At 45.1% G+C, this 20,925-nt stretch overlaps 1 long non-coding RNA gene across 1 annotated transcript; it reads left to right on the top strand.

Annotated features, from left to right (window-relative positions):
- Nucleotides 1-924: 924 nt before the first annotated feature.
- On the top strand, nt 925-14,614 carry LOC138116947 (uncharacterized). The gene is made up of 3 exons (XR_011154417.1): nt 925-1,800; nt 11,232-11,345; nt 14,128-14,614. It is a non-coding gene; the product is annotated as an uncharacterized lncRNA (long non-coding RNA).
- The last annotated feature ends 6,311 nt before the right edge of the window (nt 14,615-20,925 follow it).

Here is a 20,925-nt window from a genome sequence, read left to right as displayed (position 1 = left end):
TCCTTTCTCCCCAGCAGTCACCCTCACTCGTCCCCGTCACAAATACTGCTCTTCCATGCGACCTTTCAAAGTGGAGGAAAATATGTGAAGCATAACTGCTCCCAAGGGCAGGTACAAACAGCTCCTTCCAGCCTGATATTCCGACCCTTGGCTGCGTCACGGCGTGCAGACAAAACCCCTGAAAGTTCAGAGACCTGGACATTTTTAAGATGCCAAGCAGCTGCAACTCCAGTTGAGCAATATTTTACCTCTGTGCTGTGCTGGTCCCTGCACTGGGGTACTGGCCCTCGCCTCTGCCAGGGCTGCCTCTGCTGGGTTTGATCTTCAGGAAAATACCCAGAGCTCTGTCTACCTTTTCTTAAACAAAAGGACATTGAGGCAAGGCCAAATGTGAGGTAAGAGTCAAGGAAAAGCTGAGGTTTGGTGTAGCTTGGACAAGGGAAGTGAAAGGGGAAGGCAGCAGCACGGCTTCTAAGCAGAGTGCAGAGACCAGGTGCTGTAAGCATGTGTTCTAAAAGAGATGATGGGTACTAGGACAGAAAAATGCATATTTATTCCATAAATCCCTTTTCTTACTTAGTTCCACAGCCATACCATGGTCCTGAACTGCCAGCCAGGTTGGTGCAGGGAGCCTGAGGCCTCCAGTGTAAACACAGACTGATGATAGAGAATCTTGTGTTGATTTACCCTTGTTGCTGGTGTTCCCATGGTTATGGCTGCGTAGATGGGCTCTGCCATATCTCCCCTGTCTTACTGAGTCTTGGAAACAAAGACAGGAGGGTGAACTTGGATTTATCTTTATTCCACAGCCTGGAATCCTAACAGAAAGGGAAGAGGGCTGCTGCCTGGTTTCCTTTACCTTTTATGCACAGAGGAGATACAACTTTTGAAGTTCCCATTTCTGCCTCTTTTTAACCCCTCAATTTTTTTTCCTTTAGTCTTGCAGGAGAAATCCAGAACTGGTTCCTCAAACAGGATTTTCAGCTGAAGCTCTTGATGCCTGGGAGCAAGGCCTCTCTGTACCTCCTTAACTGCAAGGTACTTGCCAAGAAGGCAAAGTACTGAGTTTACGCAACCGGACTTGTGACTCTGGTGATTTCTGTGTACAGGGAGTCACAGTTGTTCACCAACTTCTACCTCAGCCTGAGAGAGGAGTGTCTCATCAGCTTTCTCCTGGCAGGAATGTGCTAGGAGAGGCATGCAGTTGGCAAAGGATCCCTGCAGGCTGGAGCTGCTGTGGAGGCATCTGGGTGTGTGAGCAGCCCCAGCTTTGCAGAACCAGGCTCTTCCCAGGGCTGGTGGCATCTGTGTCCTTTGCACAGCCCAAGTCTTGGAGCCATCTTTCAACAGGCTGAGTTTTCTAGGTGGAGAAGAGGGTTTTGGCCTCCAGAATCTCAAATCAAGCAGCAAGACCTGCTGTTCACTAAGCTCCATGTTACTGAGTTGTCCCTTTGCACAACGATCACTGGAATCAGTAAAATTAACAGAAGAATTAATTGCTGTTCAGAATTCAATACAACCCATAACTTTTTTGTCTGGAAGCAGCTGTAAAGGCAGAAAATGAATGTAGAGTCCATGGGGTCTTGGTGCAAGTCATTTTAGCTGAATGTTTTTGCCACTCCACAGATTTCTCTGCTCCAGGTGAAGCCAATGGCAGCAGGATCAGAGCTGTTGCTTTTGCTTTTTCCCCAGCGTGTTTGGGCGTGCACAGGCCAAGCTCTGTCACGTGTGGCCTCTAAGGAGCCACAAACCCCAACATTGTGGGCTGGGCTGAAGGAGTTGGCTAATGGAGAATTTACGGTAAGAGCAAAATGTATTTTTAACCACCAGGATATGCTTATCATCAGGAAAGGGCAAGCAGCACTCCTATCTTTCCAGGGAAGGGGAAGTGTTGAGCGTGACTTTATTTTTTTCCAACTCCTTTTCAAACTCTGAAAGGGTTTTTTTCTTGCTGAGACATGTCGTTGGATTAAATCAGGGAGTTACACAGACATCAATCCTGGGTCACAGGTGAAAAATATTAAATGCCAGGCATGCAGTGTTTTTCCATTGCATGTGGTGTACGTTCAGGAAAGACCTTTGGAAAGAGTGCTTTGAAACGAAGCTGTTTTGCTTTTTAAAATACACCAAGACCCCATCCAGAAGCTTTTAATTTTTTAGGACAGCTTTGATGTTTTCTGTGTTGAAGAGGAAAGCAGATTCCCCTCCTTGTACCCCACCCTGTGCCTCTGGAACAAGCAGCACATCAGGTGTCTGCGACTGTGGGCTGCTTTTTGGCTTGGGGTGCTTTGCTCAGAAGGGGGCTGGACACGTTCCCTTGTTTGTCACGGTGCCTGCTCGGACTCTGCCACCCAGGAGAGCACCCAGGGACGCCTGTCCCCTTGTTTGTCACCGTGCCTGTTTGGACTCTGCCACCCAGGAGAGCACCCAGGGACGCCTGCCCTCGGCTCCCGAAGCGAGTCCAGGGTTCACCCCACCAGCAGCAGCAGCGCCCTGACATTTTCCATTTTCCAAGCCAGCGCTGCTCTCCCTTTCCATAATCCTGCCCCGGGACCAGGAAAGCCTTTGAAGGAGACACCTCGATTTGCTTGCAGGACACAGCAACGATGCCTTTCAGGCCACCTAGGCAGGAGGGGCTTGGCTGATCCTGTAAATACCTGCTTGCCTGTTTTAGTCAGTGGTTGGAGTCACAAAGGAAAGAAACGCTTTGAAATGCTAAAAGCTGCCTGACCAAAGAGACGGGCTGAGGGTGTTCCCACCCTGCCTCGTTCCATTCCCACGTGCGCTGCCCACCCCCTCCAAACCAGTCTCGCCCGTCCTCCCGCTGTGTCCTCATCAGCTGCCAGGCCTCCCTCTCCCCCCTTCCCCCGGCTCCCCTCTGCCCGTGCTCGGGGAAGGTGTTTGAGTCCTTAGAGCTCAGATTTAAAAGCCCACGCACAGAAACAACCGCGCAGCGCCGGAGTCTCGCAGAGCGAGGCGGCCGGGCAGCGGCTCGGCATGGCGCCGGGGCTGCCATCGCTGCCTCCTTCCACTTCACCTCGGTTTTTCTTTCAGCGCTGGATGCGCCTGGCTGCTGGATGTGACCTGGCAGGGATGGGGAGGCGAGGCTGAGCTGTGCTCTCCTCGCCGCGAAGGGGCTGGGTGGGTTTGCCCTGCGTTTCTTCCCCTTGCTGTGGCTGTGTGCAAGGGCGAGTCACGGCAGCCTGGGCAGGGAGAGACGCTCCCCTGGGACTGCACCCTCCGAGCCTTGGGAAGGGCCTATCTCTTCCCATCAGCTGCCCGTGGAGCTCAGGGCAATGCTCTCCTCTCTGAAAGGCTTGGGCTTCAGATGGGGGTGATTTCTTTTCTTCTTGCTATCTGTGCTTCAGCAGGTTTCGCTGTTTTGCAATTAAATCTCCTTTCATGTTGGTTTTAATTGCCTTCTCAGTTCCCCATACTACAGAGTAATGCTGAAGAATCCATTTTTAGCCTTTCAATTCATCTCCTCATTTCAGCTGCGTCTGTGCTTTTCTCCTTGCTGTTGTAGTGTGAAATATTCAGGGAGAAATGTGAAATTCCCTCATCTGAAAGTCATGTACCACATCTTACAGCTTGCCATGAGGCACGGGAATATTCCTGGCTCTACCTGCTTTGAAGAGCAAACAAAGGAAAGCTGCAAGCACCACAGTGTCTGGTCTTGGCAGATGCTTTGGAGACCAGCCCATTTTCATGGAAATTAGGTTGTTGCTATTAGGTTGGTTTTTTTGGTTTTTTTTTTTTTTTTTTTGTCAGGACCTGAGCGATTCCTCAATCACTTTTCCATTTTCATGAAGCAGTTTGTGAATCACATACATGTAAAACGAAGGAGTTAGCAAATGCTGCTTCCGTTTGATGTATGGTAATCCAGCCTTCTTGTTTTTAACTGTTCCCTGGAATTTTCCATTTTAGTGTGAATATTTCAATGAAAGGTAACAAAGAAACCCCCTCACTACCTTGTACTTGTTTAAAGACCAGCAGGAAGGTTGTGAAAGCTGAAATGAAAACAAAACTGGTTTGCAGTTGAATGGTTGTGTAACCCCCACGTTAAGAAATGAGAGAGGAAAGGGCTGAGGAAGAACATTCAGAGGCAAACCCTTCAGGTGTGAGGCAGTGGTGAAGGTTAAACTGTCCCTGCTCAGAGAGGTGTGCTGGACTCGCTCCTTGGTACAGGTGTAACATTATGCCATTGTAGCATTCTCCCGTGTTGGAAAAGTGGCTCTAAACACAAGCATGTTCCTGTGTTTATGGAACAGGAGATGTAGCATCAGCATCAGGACCAAGTGCACCACAACGCACTTCAATGTTTACATCTTTTCCTAATTTTTTCCTTCATGCCGAATGGCATTTTATATTCTTGAGATGTTAGTCTGGTGGTTGGCATAACCCAAAATCTAACAATTTACCTGCTATCAACTGCTCCATCTTTCTGGGCTCCTTTTTTTTCCCCCTTAATCCAACCTGTTCCTTGGAGCTGATGTAATTGAAATGGCCCTCGGACCCTGCTCTGAGATGACAGATGCTCGATGACACATGCTCACTGGATTTACTTTTCTTTGTATAAACACATTGTTATAAAGGCCCTAAAGATTAACTTTTTCTTGCCTAAATAAATGCTGGGAATAACTTAAGGGTAGCATAGCTGTTGCCTACTTTATCCTTGAGTTTGAAAAGGAAGGTATAATATTATTCCAAATTTTTTCATAGCTGTAGAAGTGAATTTGAACAAGAAGTCTTCTCTGTTTCCACTTTTTCAGTCTCATTGGTAGTGTGGTGAGAGAACATCTTCCTACAGGATTTCCCTGGTACATTCAGTTCTCTGGAGGTACTTCGGATTTGTGGTTAAATGGAGAGATGTCCTCTCTTTCTTTATGACTGCATTTAACCATTGGGAAAAGACAGTTACTGAGTTGGAGAACACTAGAATGACGTTGTTTACTAGAGGAAACAGCCATCATAACAGCCACAGGCATCTCTATCCCTTTGTTGGTTTCAGAGACGTTGGGAAGGAAGGAATATTCCACAAAATTTCTTGGGCTGAATCAACACCCTGTTTCCAACATGCGATGGCAGCGTCGCTCTTGGGGCTGAGCCTGGTTTATGAGCGGCATTAAGATCTCAAAGTGAGGCCCCAATCCAACAAATATTTAGAGCTCTCCTTAGGCTTTTATTTGCAAAGTCTTTGCTCTGATATTATGAGGCACCTGTGAATGCAGCAGACTGCTAGACAGGGAAGTGTTGCTTGGACCTAGAATGGCGCGTGGTTGAAAGCAGAACAGATTGGGAAATCTGAAAATTCAGAGGACCAAGGGAGTGTGTTCTCAGCAGAGCTTCTCACAGAATCTTCCACCACTCCCCCACGGTACCACTTTATTAAAGAGACCTGAAAAAAAATCCCTAGTTCTTGCCAGCCTGGGTGACTCCTATCAGAGCTATGACAGGTTTATTCCATTTGCAAGTCAGAACAAGTTTCTCCTCTCTCTTGAAGGTACATAATTATCAAGATCATCCTTACTGCTACACCATTACCATTGCCTATAATCTTTGGGTATTTGCACTTTCCTGGCACAGTCCTGATTGGCAAAACAAAGCTTGCATGTGTGATAAGTTTAGTGTAAAAGACTCTTCTCATTAGTGCTGGGTGCCATGAATCAGAATGATTAAGTGATTTGTCCAAAGCACAAACCAGATTTAGTGTTTCTGCATTGCGGTCTTAACTAAATCATGAATGTTATCAAATTCACAAATATTACTTTAAAACACTAAATCCTAATCTCATACATGTGATCTGTTTGTATTTATACAGGAGGCCTCAGACCTTAAACATTTACTTCTTCCTTTTTAAAAAAGAGCTCCTAGTAACTTGAAATTATTTTAGTTTAAATTTTCTTCATGCTGAAAAAGTGTTGTTCGGTATCAGAAAAGCATCTAAAACTTTGTTTCCCTCAATAAATTGTCCCTGCTTTGGTCAACTTGGGTAACATACCTGCTGTGTGTCAGGGAGTGAGCTGCAGGTGGGAATGCTGGAGAGCTATTGTGAGAAACTCAGCAGAGGTGAAGACAAGTAGTCCAGCAAGAGGATGGAGAATTGGTCCCTGGTGGCCTCAGTTCTGGTCCTTGCCATTTGCACATCTGTGTGACTGGCAGGTGAGAGAGAGGCAGATCTTCAAATATGCCAGAAAGTTGTTCAGGATGATCCTCTGAACTCTTGGCTTCAAAGTCAGGTCATACCTTGGAGGTATGCCCTGCTCCTGTCAGGGCAGCACAGAACTGCCTGGCCCTCGGTGCTGACCCTTGAGGACCAAGAGGCTCTCACCCCTCCTGAACAGGGGCTGTTCGAGTTTCTGCAGTAGCTCCAGAGGTTATTTGGGGAGTGCAGCCATCTCGATGGTGTGTAGACATGGAGGAGAGGGAAAAGGCTGCTCAAGGAGGTGGCTGATACCATCACAGCTGGAAGGACATTGCTTAGAGCTTCTGCTGTCAGCTGACTGTGAGATAAGTGTAATTTTTTGCACCACTCCTGCTCTGAAATTTCCCCATAGCTGCAGGGGCAGACGGGTATCTGCTTTGCCACAGGGCCCAGTACGATGCAAAGAAATCTCACCTTTAATGCCTCAGTGCACAGCAGTGCTGCTGGAAGGAGGAAGTATGAACGAGATGAAACACCTCCAGCGCCTTTAGGCCGCCCTGCTCACTCTCTTTGCTTTTCTGGTCATCTTAATCCTCTCCTGCTCAGCAGAAACTATATTCTCCAGGGAAATAAACCTCCTGTGAATGCCCCTGAGCTTCTGATGGCAAGAGGAATGAGTTCCTTCCCTTTCTAAAAAAGCCTCTTCAGTAGATTCATGTTTCAATTTGCCTTCATGAGCCTACTTGGTGACAAGTGGCACCATAACCTTCTCTGAGGCTCCCACCCAAAGTTTTATGCAAATTGTATATCGACTTACTCTCAGCATGAGTGATAACCATGAGATAGGTCATGCTTGAATGTCATTTTGTTCATGGATGTCCTGGGGCTCACCAGTGCCCAGTGTCCTAGCAGGGGTCCCCTAAGGCATGCCCCCAACCTGGAGCATCCCCAAGGGGTAGGGAATTCAGGAGCAAAGGTGACTCATGAAGCTTCCTGGGTTCCAGCTTACACTCCCAAAGTCCTCCTGCTGCAGCATCCAGCCCTCCCATGTGGCAGTGGAGTTGTTCTGCCGTATCAGCATCACTGTGATTCTGTCCAGACAGGAGCTGCCTGCACCCACAGGGAAACAAATCCACGGTAGCCACTCAGTGGGAAAAACTCTGTATGTGGCTGCTGTTGCAGGCAGAAATGGCCTCACTACCAAAATGGAATGGTGAGCTGCCTGGGTGGGCAGTGCAGGAGAATCCCACATGCCCCTTCCCTCTGGTGTTGGCAGCTGGTGCTGGCCAAGCCCAGCCTGCACCCAGAGCTAACACAGCCAGGGCCACAGCTTCCCAGGGGTGCCAAGATGTTGAAAATGCACATGGCCTTGGTCATGTACTATGGACCGAGCACATCCTGGTCCCCAATGCTTGCACACGGTGCCAAATCCCACTTCCTCTGATGCTCTTTCAGTATTAGCAAGTCAGGTCATGTGTCTGATAGGTCAGGGACAGGGAAGTCTGATCAGGGCTTTTAGCTCTGCGTACATCTGGTGGGGCCTCCTCCCTTTCCGTGGCTCCTCCTGGACCCTATTCTAGTCTTTTCTTCCTTTCTTTCTTTTCTTTTTCCCCCTTAAAAGGGAGTTGTACCTACAAACCACCATCAGTAAGCACCCCCTGGGACTGCCTCTGTCTTTGCTCCTCCTAAGGTCACCACTGTTTGTGTTGTCATGCTGGAGAAGGAGACCGAAGTGTCACCCAGACCGATGACTTTTGGGAATGAAGAGTGGTTGGTTGTGATTTCTAAGCTGAGCCCTAAATAATAGAAACTGTATCTATGCTTCATTTCATCCTGGTGGCTTACACTGAGAGATCTGTGCAGGCTACTTTTGTCTTGCTTTTTCATCCGACCTTTGGTGTAGCTTTCCCATCACTGCATGTAATTATGCCAGCAAAGAGAAGCTGGAGGGCTTGAAGAGCTGAGGGAGGCTGGCTTTTCCGGTTCCTGTTACAGGGGCAGTAACTTCTGCAGGGAGTGAGGGAACAGGCAACTCTCCAGTCACTGCTCAAAGCCAGGGCGGCAGGCTGCAGGCAGAAGAAAGAAGCAGCTGTGTCAGCTCCCCAGGTATTTGGGGACCTCTGCTCTGGTACCACCAAAAAAATCACAGGCATTTCTCATGCACTGCCCTGAGAACAACTGGACTCTTTACACCACCGTTTTCTGGAATGGGTTTACATGTCATGCATTCAAACCTTTGTTTGCTTTGTCCCAACTTCCATGTGCAGGCAATCCCTAAGTAACCACGTTGCCCAAAATTACTTGCCCACTTGAATTTGGATAAGTACATGCTTCCCAGCTGGCTCATTGTTCTACTGCTAAATATTGCTCAGATGTCCTAGCCATGCCAAGCCTAGTTTTTATCTGTGGATTCTGCAAGGCAAGCTGTGGAATGCAAATTATTCCCGTATATTTGCAGGTCTGTGCTGAGGTGGAGATCCCTGGAGCTTGATCCTTCTGTTTCCCAGTGAGTCATTATTGTTACGTAGGTTGTATTGCCCCACCACTTTGAGATATGAAACGCTGGGGTTTTGCAGGTCACTCATCTTTTGTAAAAGAACACAGGGTCACAAAATCTCTGTGTGTCTAGCAGGAAACCAGCATTCCAGTGGTGACCACACTGCTACTTGTATGCAAACCTTTCTTCCAAAATCTCACCCAATATCTATCTCTAGGCAAAGGCGGTGTCCCCTCAAGGCTTCACAGTGCTCAAGTGCTTAAGGAAGGAACTCTGACTGCAGACAGTGGCTGTTAACATAGCAAAGTATAAGGACAGGTAGGGAGCTTTCTGCAGGCCCTTTTATCTCAGGCAAGCAGTTTAAACCTTTGCTTTCACTTAAAGACCTCAACAACCAAGAAAAGGTGGGGGAATCTTTTGATAATTATATGTTCATTTGATAGAGTGCACATAAATGACTGCTTGAAAATTTTATTAACTCTTGAAGTTACATTCCAGTTGCTCTGGTGAAGTGTCCTTTCGGCTCTTCTGCTGAACAAAGGAGGCAGCTCTATCAGCTGCCTCTGTGAGAGAGTTCGTGGCTTCCTTACACAGAACAAGGCAAGAACAGGTTAAAAAATCTTCCCCCACATGGTACTGCTTCCCAAACAGCCAGCTATCTCTCTGCAGTCAGGCTGGGTGGATTAGCTGCTGTGCCAGGAAAGAATGATGATCCTCCTGCACCCACTCGCCTGTGGGGAGGGCTGACCCAGAAGGGAGCCATGAGAGGGTAAGGAGTGCTCAGTGAGAGAAGGCACTTCTGCGTGGGAGCAAATTAGAGCATATTTGATCACTGGATGGATCTAGGGCATCCCCACAAAGCTCAGCCCTGCATGAGAAGTCTTATGGATTAAATGAATGTCTGGATCCAGGGATCTGAATGCTTACGGCTGCCTCTTGCTTGCTCTGAGTTTACCCTGAGCTAATGCACGCTGCCGCAGGGAGATCTAGGCCTGTTTTGTCACAGCCTTGGGTTTTTGCAGGGAAACCCCCAAATTTCCTTGGTTTGCCCCTGGTTCATGCAACCTGCCCTATCCATAGCTGCTGCAGTGGGGAATGATGTGGACACTTGTCCCTGGTAAGGCACAGAAGGACACGTGTGGTGCCGCAGCGGCGCTGACCTGGCCGGACAAAGGACGGACAAAGGACGTAGGTTTTGTGTTTGTCACTGATGATCCCAGGCATAGAGTGAGGGGTTTTCAGACTGTTCTGGAGATCTAAATCAGGCAGTTTAGGTGATTTCAGCAGAATGCAGACCAGGATTTGACTTTAAGTACCTTTCCTTGTATGCACAACTAGTTTTAAAAAATGCTGGCAATAAACAGCAGAAAGTTCCTCACCTTAGCAAATGCAAGAATACAGACTCTTCTATTTTCTCTATTTTCATGCTTTATTTGACAGTGGTTTTTGACTGACTTCCAGTAAAGCAATAGTCAACCTGACTAGTATTTGTCACCTCCTATGAGCTAAATATAATTTGGATTTTATTTACTTCATAGTATTTAACAAGATGTGTAACTCACTCTCTGATGTGAGTTTTTCCTAGAAAAAAGAACTCCCCACATTGCTGTCCTTACGCAAAATAAATAAAATCTTTCTGTCTTCTTGCCACATTTAGATCTATATATATCCCTGGTACACAGAGGAGATATCAGCTTGGGAATTGGCACACTGAGGGAAAATAAATGAATTTACAGTAAAGCCTGGTTATTGTTTTTAAAGACCTATTGAAAGGAGAAGACTGTTCTTAATTTTCTCTCATAATCTCATTTCAAGATGTTTAGCTCATAAAGTTCTGTCAGAACATGGGGCCTGCACTTTTATCTTCACTCTCCAGTTGAAAGCCTGGAGGACACTCTGGTTTTTCACTCCTGGCTGTGGTCACGAGGAGAAGCCGTAGCCAATACAGGACAGGATCCTGTGGGCCACCACCGGACCAATTCCTTGTCCAGAAGTGAAAAGAGCTGTTGATCCTGCCTTGTTTGCTTTGCACACCACACCCCTGCTTATTGCCTACAATCTAAATTACAGAAGCGGCCAAACTTGCTTCCTGTTCCAAACAATAGCCCTGGCTGACACATCCCCTCGTAATGCCCGGGGCAAAGTGCCGGAATGGCCCTGTGGGTTTGATGGGCTGGGGCTGTGGGCGCTGGTGGCCCCCGCAGAAGGGTCACCATCTGCATCCCAGACAGGATGGAGAAAAACGTAGGGGGCTGGGGAAAGGTGTAGGGGCTGCTGTAGTGTGCTGTGGAAAGAAATTACTTTATGGAGGATGTTAGTCAGGGGAAAGATGTCTGGAAATATGGGGAAAACTTCCTGAAAAGAACAAGTGCGAACAAGATCACCAAAGACTTACGAATTTAGTAGGAATTCCTATAGGGAAGTTAGTTTGTAAGTGTCCGAATGTCTCAAGGTCTGAGTCATGCTTTTCTCTGTAAGAAAGACGGTATTATTTTGTTGCAGAAAATATTTCCATGAGGTAGTTTTCATTTGAAGGATTATACGTGGGAATACAAGTTCTAATTTCCACTGTTGTTTCACCTCTTCTAGGAAATGTGTGCAACAATCAGAGCTGATGTTACTTGTGTTTAACAGCACTATAAGGAAGAGTTGTGCCGCGTGGGAGTCCCTCTGCAAACAAAGGATATATAGAAAACATCCCAGGTATTTCTTGGGAACTGTACTGGATTGCAGCCAAAATATCATGGAGGACATAGGTAACAAACCCAGCACTTCCATGTACAAACACTGTTGTGTTCACAGTGTCTGCCTGACAAAGGCCCCTACAAGCTGGCATGGGCACATTGCTGTCCTTGGAATACCTGGCTACCAATGCTGAAAACTTCTGATTCTGGTATACCATGATGGTATCTGTGGTCTTGGGATGTGTAACAGCTTCCAAACCAGGAATTACCTTCCTCTTGTTTGAAATAGAGAATGTCACAGTGTGTGGACCGGGCCACTGCTGCTTCCCCGTGTTTCCCCTGGTGAGGTGCTGCTGGTTCAGTTGTTTATGCTGCAGCTGAACTGGGAGAATAGTGAATAGTGCAGAGAAGGGGTGGTGAGTCAGGCCCATGATTAAGTGCAGAAAAACAAGCTGTGTGTGCAAAGTGATCTGGGCACCGGAGCTGGAAAATCCATCTGACCCCTTGTGCTGTTGGTTTGAGGAGACTTGTGTTATGAAAGTGTTCCTGGGCCATTATTCAGACTTATTTTTCAGGGGATGCTGGCATGTTGGGAAACTTTGCATTTACTTCTATTTTAATGTTCTTTTGTTCTGCATTCTGACTCGGAATAATACCTTTCCCTGCAAGCCGGAATTACAGCTGGAACCAGGGTACGGGTTCCAAATTAATCTGGTATCCTAGAAATCAACTTCACTGATAGCAGTTAGAAGTCATTTGCCCTGTCTCTACCCAGTTTCTCAGGGAACCCTGGGCATACCTTGTGAAGGTTCTCTCTCCCTGTTTTTATCCTTGCTTTGGGATCAGATGGCATCTGGCTCCATTACTTTCTGAGCCTTTGGATAATTTACTCTTTCCATTTCTCTTCCAGCATGATCTATATGATCCTCCCCTGAGACATTTTAATGTCTGGAATGAACTCCCCCATCTCCTCCAGAGAAGACTGAGGCAGATGATTAACTGTAGCCAAATCTACCCCCTTTTCTCTCTAAACTATCCCTTACTGTCTCCTCCTTCCTTCCCTTGGTTTTAACAAACAACCTCATGAAACATCTGACTTCTTGTTTTTTCTAGGGAAAAATTTTAAACAAAACCACATTCAGACACACAGACATACACACACAAGGCAGACAATGAATGCTCAGAGACAACCAGCAGCATGCTCACAGAGGCAGGCTTATATACAGATACAATGACGTAAATCAACACCCAGAAGCATTTATTAAATTACCCAGATATATACACACAGGGACAGGCAGATGGGTTAAGGCTGAGTTTTTATTGGTGGATAAATGAAAACATCACTTTAATGCCCACAGGAGAGTATTTTGGAAAAGCAGTGGCAGCAGCAGCAACAGCAGATATTAAAGGTGATAATATCTCTTTATTCACTCTTGCAGACTAATTGGCTTGTCCTAGGAAAGGTCAACTACTGCTGCATAGCAAGTGCAAACCCATACACATTATTAATCAAAAATCAGTGTGAAAGCACCATAGCAGTCCTTTCCAAAATCATCCTGTTCCCAGGCAAGGAATGGTTCCCGGAATGTGCATCCCTAAACTCCCACTTTTGATTGCTCTGGAATGCCCTGTCTTTCTTTTCTCTTGCTCAAAGATATGGACCATACTGAATTCCCTGTGTAGAGTCACAGGAAATTCCCAGAAACCGGCTACACAGCTCTTAATGCATTAAATACACTTTTCCTTGAATGCCCATCATCCTCAGAGCATGGAGCATTAGCTCCCACACCCAGTTAAGGAGGCGTTTTAGCCATAAATGTAAGTTAACTGAAACAACTGCATGAATTAAAGTGGCCAAATGTCTGTCTTTTTAGGCCCACGTGTAGGATTTCTCATTAAAAACTACTGCTAAGCAAACTGAAATTTCCTTAGATGACCTTGAACCATGGGACTCACCTGTAATATGGTTATAGTGAGGTATAAGTTACGTACTATGGGACCTCTAAACATGATAACTTGGCCCCATCATCCCTACTTACACCTTCCTACCCACTGCCCCAGTCCTGCTAATTTCACCCAGCATTTTCTTCAGTTCTTGTTTCACTGTTTAAATTTGGATCGTGTTTAGGACTGTAATGATCTTTGCTCTTGACTGTGAGACAAACAAGAGGCCAAACCCCAGGTGCCTGCACTCACAAACAAGGTCTGGAACACACAGAATGCCTTTATTCTCCTGCTGTTGATAATGATAACCCAGCCCTGTTCCACACTGCCCACGTTGCATCCACTCCCTTTGCTCCCATCACCTGTGTGGCTGTGGTAAACAGATGTAAATTGATATCTGCCTTGGTGCAATTTGCTGGTGGAGTTAACCAATTCACAAGATGTTTTGCAGCAACAGCTGTACCACTCCTAATGCTCTCAAGGTCTTACTAGAGGCTCAAGAGCTGATGCTGGATAGCTGGTGTTTTCCTGCAATGTCTCATCCTGCATTTTTATCTTAAAGCTTTCTATAGCATTAGCGAAGAGCTTAATCCAAGTGTACTCTTTTCAGCTTATTTTTCTCATCTTCTGAAAAAATAGCCTTATATACTGGAAGAAATTTTGATATCATAGAAACACCTCCATTTTGCAGTGTTGTAGTCGCTCAGAAACTCTGATTTTGATGGTCACCTGCAGCCTTGACCACTACCAAAGTTACAGCCATGATTTTTGTTGTTGCTGTTTGGTGTGTAGAGTTTTTTGTGTGTTTGTTTTGTTTGGGATTTTTTTGGTTATGATGTGTGATGCATTTCTTCCAGGTATATGGTACAGTCTGTCCATTACTGACCATCTGTTCTTTCTGGAGAATTCTCTGGATTTGTCGTCTTCTTGCTCTGTTGCATTTCACCTGGGGACTGTCCTAATGACTGCTATTTCTCTATTTTCTGTTGCCTTTTGGATTGTAAGGCCTTCAAGGATATTATACTTTCAAGAAATAATCTATTCTCTGCTGATGGGCAGGTAAAAATGACAAGGTATTTAATTACCAAAGTGTTCCTTTAGCTGGATCTGTGAATCTATAACCATGAAAGATAACACATTAAATGAATGCACCTCTCTGTCCTTTGCATTTGTTTGCTTAGACTTCTTAGGCCAAGGTCTGTGTTAGATGTATTTACAATGTTCTTAGCACAACAAAGCCTCCAGCACTGGATGATGTGCATTATCATCAGATGGGAGTTTATGCTTTACTTTATAGCCCAGCTCATACTAAGGTAAGGAAAGGACTGTGGACAAGTGGGAGAGTTTCACCTGCCTTTTGTGTAGCATTGTTTTGAAGCAATTGTAACACAGGATTTTCATAATAAAAACAGTAATTTAAGATGTGTTATCTTCCCTTTCTATGACACCTCTTCACCAGAGAACCTGTGATACTAATCCTGCTAATACTTGATGCTTTTTTCCTATTCTGCTTTTTTTTTCCTCCCCTGGGGTCTTAAAAATAAAAAAATCCAAGACTTTCAGCATTTCATCCACTTTTAATTTCACTTCCCCATTGTGTTGGTTCAGTGAGAGAAGATACACTTCCCTAATCTGGGGACTACTTTTTTCTTTCTTAGCTGTTCTTCCTCTGTTTTGGGGAAACTTCACCTTATTGTGACAAGCTCAGAGCTCTGCATCATACCCCACATTTCCCTTTGACTTTTTATGCTTGGTTGTGTTACAGTGATGTTTTATATGTGTCAAGAGCTAAATAGAGCATTTCAAACTGATGAGCACTTGCATCTTGGAATGACTGGTAGGACGTAATCTATTGATGAAATAGGAAATATTAGCTAGAGGTGGGAACAATAATGCAGACTGTGTAATGGAAACGGTGACTTTCACTGCATCCTGCCAAATGATAATTTTTTACATACATCCTGATGGCAGTAAGCATGAAAGTAAATGGAGATAGCAGCCTGATGAGAGCTCACCTTTTTCCAGGGTTTTTCTGTATCTGGACATGTGGAAGAAGGCCATAGAGAAAAAGTTTAGGATTGCTGTAAGTTGGAAGGGTGAAGGTAAGGGATACCTTAGCCTCACTATCTGGTTGGGAGCAGCAAAACAAAAAAAGAAATTTCAGGCTCTTTCCTCTCTCTGTCTTCTGCTTATCTCTTTCCTACTGACTAATGGGTTTATTTTAGTTGCCTCTTTATTTCTTTGTCCAATTCAGATTCAGACCTGATACTGTAAGAGTTGGGACTTCCTCTTTCCACTTAAATAACGCCTTCACCACAGAAACTCTGTTAATTCTGCTTAATTTCAGATACATTTAACCTACTTTGTATAGTGTTTCATCCTACAAAATCAGATCTGGGAAAAGTCAGACTGGAGTGCGGCTCAGATCAGCAGATGGCAGGCTCCTTCTAGCAATTGGCACCACCAGCTTCATCCTACATCCCCCTACATCAGAGCATCTGATGATGACAGGCAGAAAAAAAAGTATTTCTGCATCATGCACTCAAGATTGTGCATTATGTCAGAGCGGAATCAAAGATATATTTGTCCCCAGGGTCTGCACAGCTTGCAGTCAGCCTTGTGCTGTAATGTGCATCAGCTGGGAAAGCAAGAACCCAGTGACTGAGTAATTTGGAGAAGAGTAGAAATATGAATGCCAGAGATGTCAGAGAATTGCAAGTTCACAGCAGAGTCTGATTTCCCACTTACTACTCCTCTGTGAGGCGTCTTTCAGAATCACTGTTAGTCTCAGGAGTGGGTAATGAGAAATTTAGGGAAAAGAAAGAGCTCCTTGCAAATCCAATCTTTATTTTATTCACCTCTGATCAATGGTGCCCTAATCAAGTCTTTCTTTCCTCAGGGGCAGCTATTTCTTGCAGGGTGGGTTTCTTTAATCTTTATCTACTTAGGTTTAAACGTCCAGCACACCTTTTGGGAAGCAATTCAGTTGCCCCAAGTTTTATGACTTACTGAATCCTCTTAACACCATCACGCTGATTAATTTAAACACACTTCAAATGCAAGACATTTAGCATTACTGATACAGCATCTCTTTGATGTTTTAGGTGTTTGCTTGAATATGTTGTATTCCCCATTTTCACTAAAAAGTGGCTTAAAAGTATTTTTTAACAATACAGCATTGTTATGAAAATGAGCTGACTAGTGAGTCTGATAGCAGGAATTTGCTCTGAGTCAACAGTGGCAATTTGCAAGCATTGACTAATGAATTCCATAATCCAGGCAGCACCTCTGTGAATAAGGGAAGAAAGCTCCATTATCTCTAATATGCATCGAGGATTCAAACATGGGAGGAACAGCTGCTGTGTAAGAGTCTAAACGGATATTGAATACAATTTGGGAATTCCTGGTCCTTACTGCTCTGCTTGGAAAAACCGTATCTCACATCTCTGAAAAGACAGCTCCCAGGGATGTGTTAAGCAGACAAGAGAAGTGTTTTTGGTTTTTTTGTTACAAAAAGCATGACTGTGGTAGGCCCTTAGAGCCTCTGACAGAAAATTTGAGTGAGAGACAGTAAAAGGAGATGTATCTTTTCTTTCCTCTTTGATTGACTGGGGAAAGAGTTTGTCAAGTCATGTGTTAATGTAAAATGAACCAGGGGCAATTAATAGTGTAGTAAGTGGTTATTATTCCTTTGCCTTGTTTTCTCTTTTAAAGCATACTACAAATCCTGCAAAGCCCCTGTGGAGACAGTGGTCAGCACATCCCCCGTTGAGGCATTTAATTCTGGCCCTTGCTACAGCTGCTCTGTTAGTTCCCTCATAGCTTGTCAGGTATCCACTACATGGGTTTACACCCAGATAAAGTGACTTTAGTCAATATTTTTTTCCTGCACAAGTTTTGGCATCTCAAGTGTTTTCTCATGGGTGTTCCAAGCCCCTCACTGCTATGAAACCTGTGCTAGTGGCACTGAGCACTTGACACAAATTGCTGCTTTCTTTTCCTCTAGAATACCACATTTCTTTTGTTTCAAGTCATGGTTGTAGGTGGGTGTTACTAAGCTTAAGAAGGTGTGTCAGGAGACCGCTTCTCTTTTGGCACCCAGAAATGACCTCTGCAGAACACCTGATGGAACTGAGTGTAGATCTACAAGAGACAAATGCTGGAAATGTGTAAAAAGTGGCAGATTTTTCTTAAGACTGGAATCTCAGGTATTTGCAAACGATTGTGTTCATGAGGTTTCCTGGTTTTACAGACACACAACTGAGCAGATGAATATTCTGAATAACATATGTCACAACTGATTTGGTTTTGGAAAATGGGGAAAAAAATCTGTTGCTGACCCAGAAGTCTTACCTGCTTTAAACTGGTAGGTTTATCTGCAGTGGGTGTATCCATGGTGGGTATATCCCAGGTTTCCAGGCTACAGAGCCTTTCAGGAAGCGATGCTTCTGTTTACAAAGCCTATTATGAAATGGCAGCGAATAATAAAAAGAGGGCAAGATACAAAGAAGTGCAAAGGAAAGGGCAGAGTCCAGGAGCAGGGTACAGAACTGGCAGGTGGGTCTGAATTGCCCTTCTGCCAATGTCCTCTCTTCTGGAGAAAACACCTTTACCTCTGCTCACTTCCCTGCCAGCCCCACTCTTGTTTTGGTCCAACTGAACTGATATTTCTGCACAGTAGAACAAATCTCTCTGTATGTCCTTCCCTCTTCAAATTTGACCTATACCTAGAGGCCCTGACTTAAAGGACCTTCTACTTGGTAGTAGTATCACCAATAATAAGTAAACCGTTCCATTTCCAGAGGTTGTGTTTCTCTTGTAGCACAGAAATGAAGTATTTCATAGAAAACCTCACAAATTCTTGAATTATTCAAAACCGATATCATGCCCAGAAGCACCTTGTGGGTAGCTAGAGGTACATTTTCACTGATGTGCTTTTTATTATGAATTATTTGCTCTGTGTTTATTATTTAAATGAATTATTGTCTCATATTCGCGATAAATTTCTGGTTGGATTTGTTCATTTGGGGGGAAAAAAGAAAACATGCAGCAATTCCTCAAACACCGCCTTGAAATACTGCCAAGCATGTATACCTGAGATGTCTGCTGTGCTGCATGGAGCCAGAAGAGGAAGTCTGGAAGAACAAAAAAGCCAGGACTGCAACTGATCCAACTTCTGTTTGCTATAATTGATAGGAGATATGAGGAAGGGTGTTAATTTTAACGTGTTCAGCCCTGGGTCACATACTGGCTATTTATTGCAGGTTGGATGGCTAATGTGCATTTCGGCGAGCTGGGCAGCCAGCAGCCTGTTTCAATTTCACTTGTCTAGACAGGGTTTTGGGTTGCCCCATTCTGGCAGGCAATGTGAGATTTCATACCTTGATCTTATCGTGCTGTGCTGAGCTTACTTCAGAGAGAACACCTGCAGCCTGAGAGTGGGGATTCAGGGGGAGCTGCAAATGCATAGCACATCTGAGGATTTGGACCTCTGTCCTTGACAGGTGTTGCTAGGAGTGGCTTTTGCAGGGTCTCAGTGGATTTCAACACTTTGGAATGGTGGATTTCCAGGCTTGGATCCTTTCAGGTAACTCGTGGGTCAACTGCTATAGACCAGCCTTAATTTTTTGCTGCCTTCTGTGGAACACAAGTGGAAAACATCTGCTCTAATTTGCCAGGAAATTCACTTAAGGACACCAGACTCTTACATAACGTCCTCCCGTTGTCGAGCAGCTCTCAGAGAGGACCACTGTGGTAGATTTAAAGCAGTGGTTTGCACAGGTGGCTTATTTGCACAGATTTGCACTGGAATAGTCCCAGTGCTTGTATTTCTGAGTGAAGTACTGGGTGCAGGTGAGTGTATGCAAATAGTCCTACTATTGACACGATTATCATTTGTACCAGAACAGTGCCTCGGGTCAAACAAGAACAGGTCTCACTTGTACCAGGCACCCTATGAACTCCTGGAAACAGATAGTTCCTGCAGCAAAAACTTGCATCTAAACAAAGCTGTTCTTTTTTACTTTGGTTTGCAAGTATTTTTTTATTATTATTTTTATTGCAGTTCCACGCATATTTATAGGTATGAGTAGATCTGGGTTTATTTCAGGGTAAACGCCCCTCGCAGTATATGGTGTACAAAACTCTGTGGGAGCCGCCTGTAATGTTTACTGCACAATGACCAGTCACTTTAACTTCAGGAGGTAAGTGATTACGAGGACTATGAGATACTGACAATCTGAACCTCTATCAAAGAGATTTTTGTCTTCCTGTTGGTTGTACTATTCCTGTCATTAAATGAGTGGCTTTCTTCTAACCTTTGCCAAGTTGCATAATTCTGCATCATTTTATCAACTGGTACTTGGGAGTACTCTCAGACTTCCTTGCTTTTTACAAATAATTTTGATGCTGACATGCAACAAAACTGTCCCTCAAAGTTGCTAGTAATTGACAGGTTAAAAAACCTTCCTTTCTGAAAGTGTTTAGACAGCAATTCTCCTGTCAAATGCAAGCCTATTTCAACACAACAGCTCTGTAACAACACACGTGATGGACATGCTCACTGCAATTGTGGTCCAGCCGGTCATGTATTGTCTTTGACAGCAGCCACTACAAAAGGTTTTATGGCAAAGGCTCCCAAGCCCTTCCAGTAGCAGCTTGCCTCTCCAACAGATAATCTGTGTGTGACTCGTGATGCGAATAGATCAGATGAAAGAGCTTTCTCTGGAGCGGGCTGGTGACGCTGCCCGCAACTGCTGGCACCTCTCTTGGCATGGTGACTTATCCAAGAACTATTGCACGGGGAGATGCCACCAGAAACCCTGTTAGAGCACACGCTCTGCAATAATCGGCTCATCACAGAGCAGACCCTCTCCCAACCTCCCTCAATCAGAGGGGAGTTTAAACTTCCAGTATTTCAAGTATAAAGGTTTATACTTTCTCTGAATATGTTGCAAGCGCGAACTAAAACTGCCCTGTAAATTCCTCCTAAATTCTGGACCTTGGTAGTACTCATTGTGAGGGGTCCCACAGTTCAATGGCATGTGCATGTATTATATAAAATGTATTTTCTTTAATTGGTCCTAACCTGGCTGTGCAAATGAGGAAATTGGAAACATGATCTGAGTTCTACCACTGAGAAAAAAGCAAGTATTGATGGTACCATTTCTCTGGGCATGGCATCCATATTGCACACAGCATCCCCCAGCTGTTAAGCGGTTTAGAGGGCTTAGGAGGGAGTTGGTTTTTTCATTGCTTTCTCCTTTTGACAAACGATTCTGGTGCTTCACGGACGATCAGAGGACACTCCACCCCCCCTGCTCAGCACAGTGCGAGAAGGTGCTGCTCTTCCTGGGCTTCCAAGGGCTGGCGCATTGGGGAGTGCAGCCGTTCCCAGTTTCCCCATAAAGCCAGAGGAAAGGGGATATGATATCACTGCTGAAGTGCTAGCAGCCTGGCACGGGCTTCCTTGGCCATTCTCTGTAGTGGTCGTACAAACAGCTTAACGCTGGAGTGAGGATGCTCAAAACTCAACCTGCGATGATTTGTCACCTACAAGGAGAGGTGGTCACACCCCCTGCGTCCTGCCCGGGCTCCTGCCAGCGCGGGGGCTGCGAGAAGGGGACACTGACCGCAATGAGTGTCCCCCTTCCCTG

Source organism: Aphelocoma coerulescens, chromosome 11 (assembly GCF_041296385.1).
Source record: "Aphelocoma coerulescens isolate FSJ_1873_10779 chromosome 11, UR_Acoe_1.0, whole genome shotgun sequence".
In the NCBI taxonomy this organism is placed as follows: Eukaryota; Metazoa; Chordata; class Aves; order Passeriformes; family Corvidae; genus Aphelocoma; species Aphelocoma coerulescens.
Note: the sequence above shows the minus strand (reverse complement) of the source record. Positions and strands in the feature narration are given on the sequence as shown.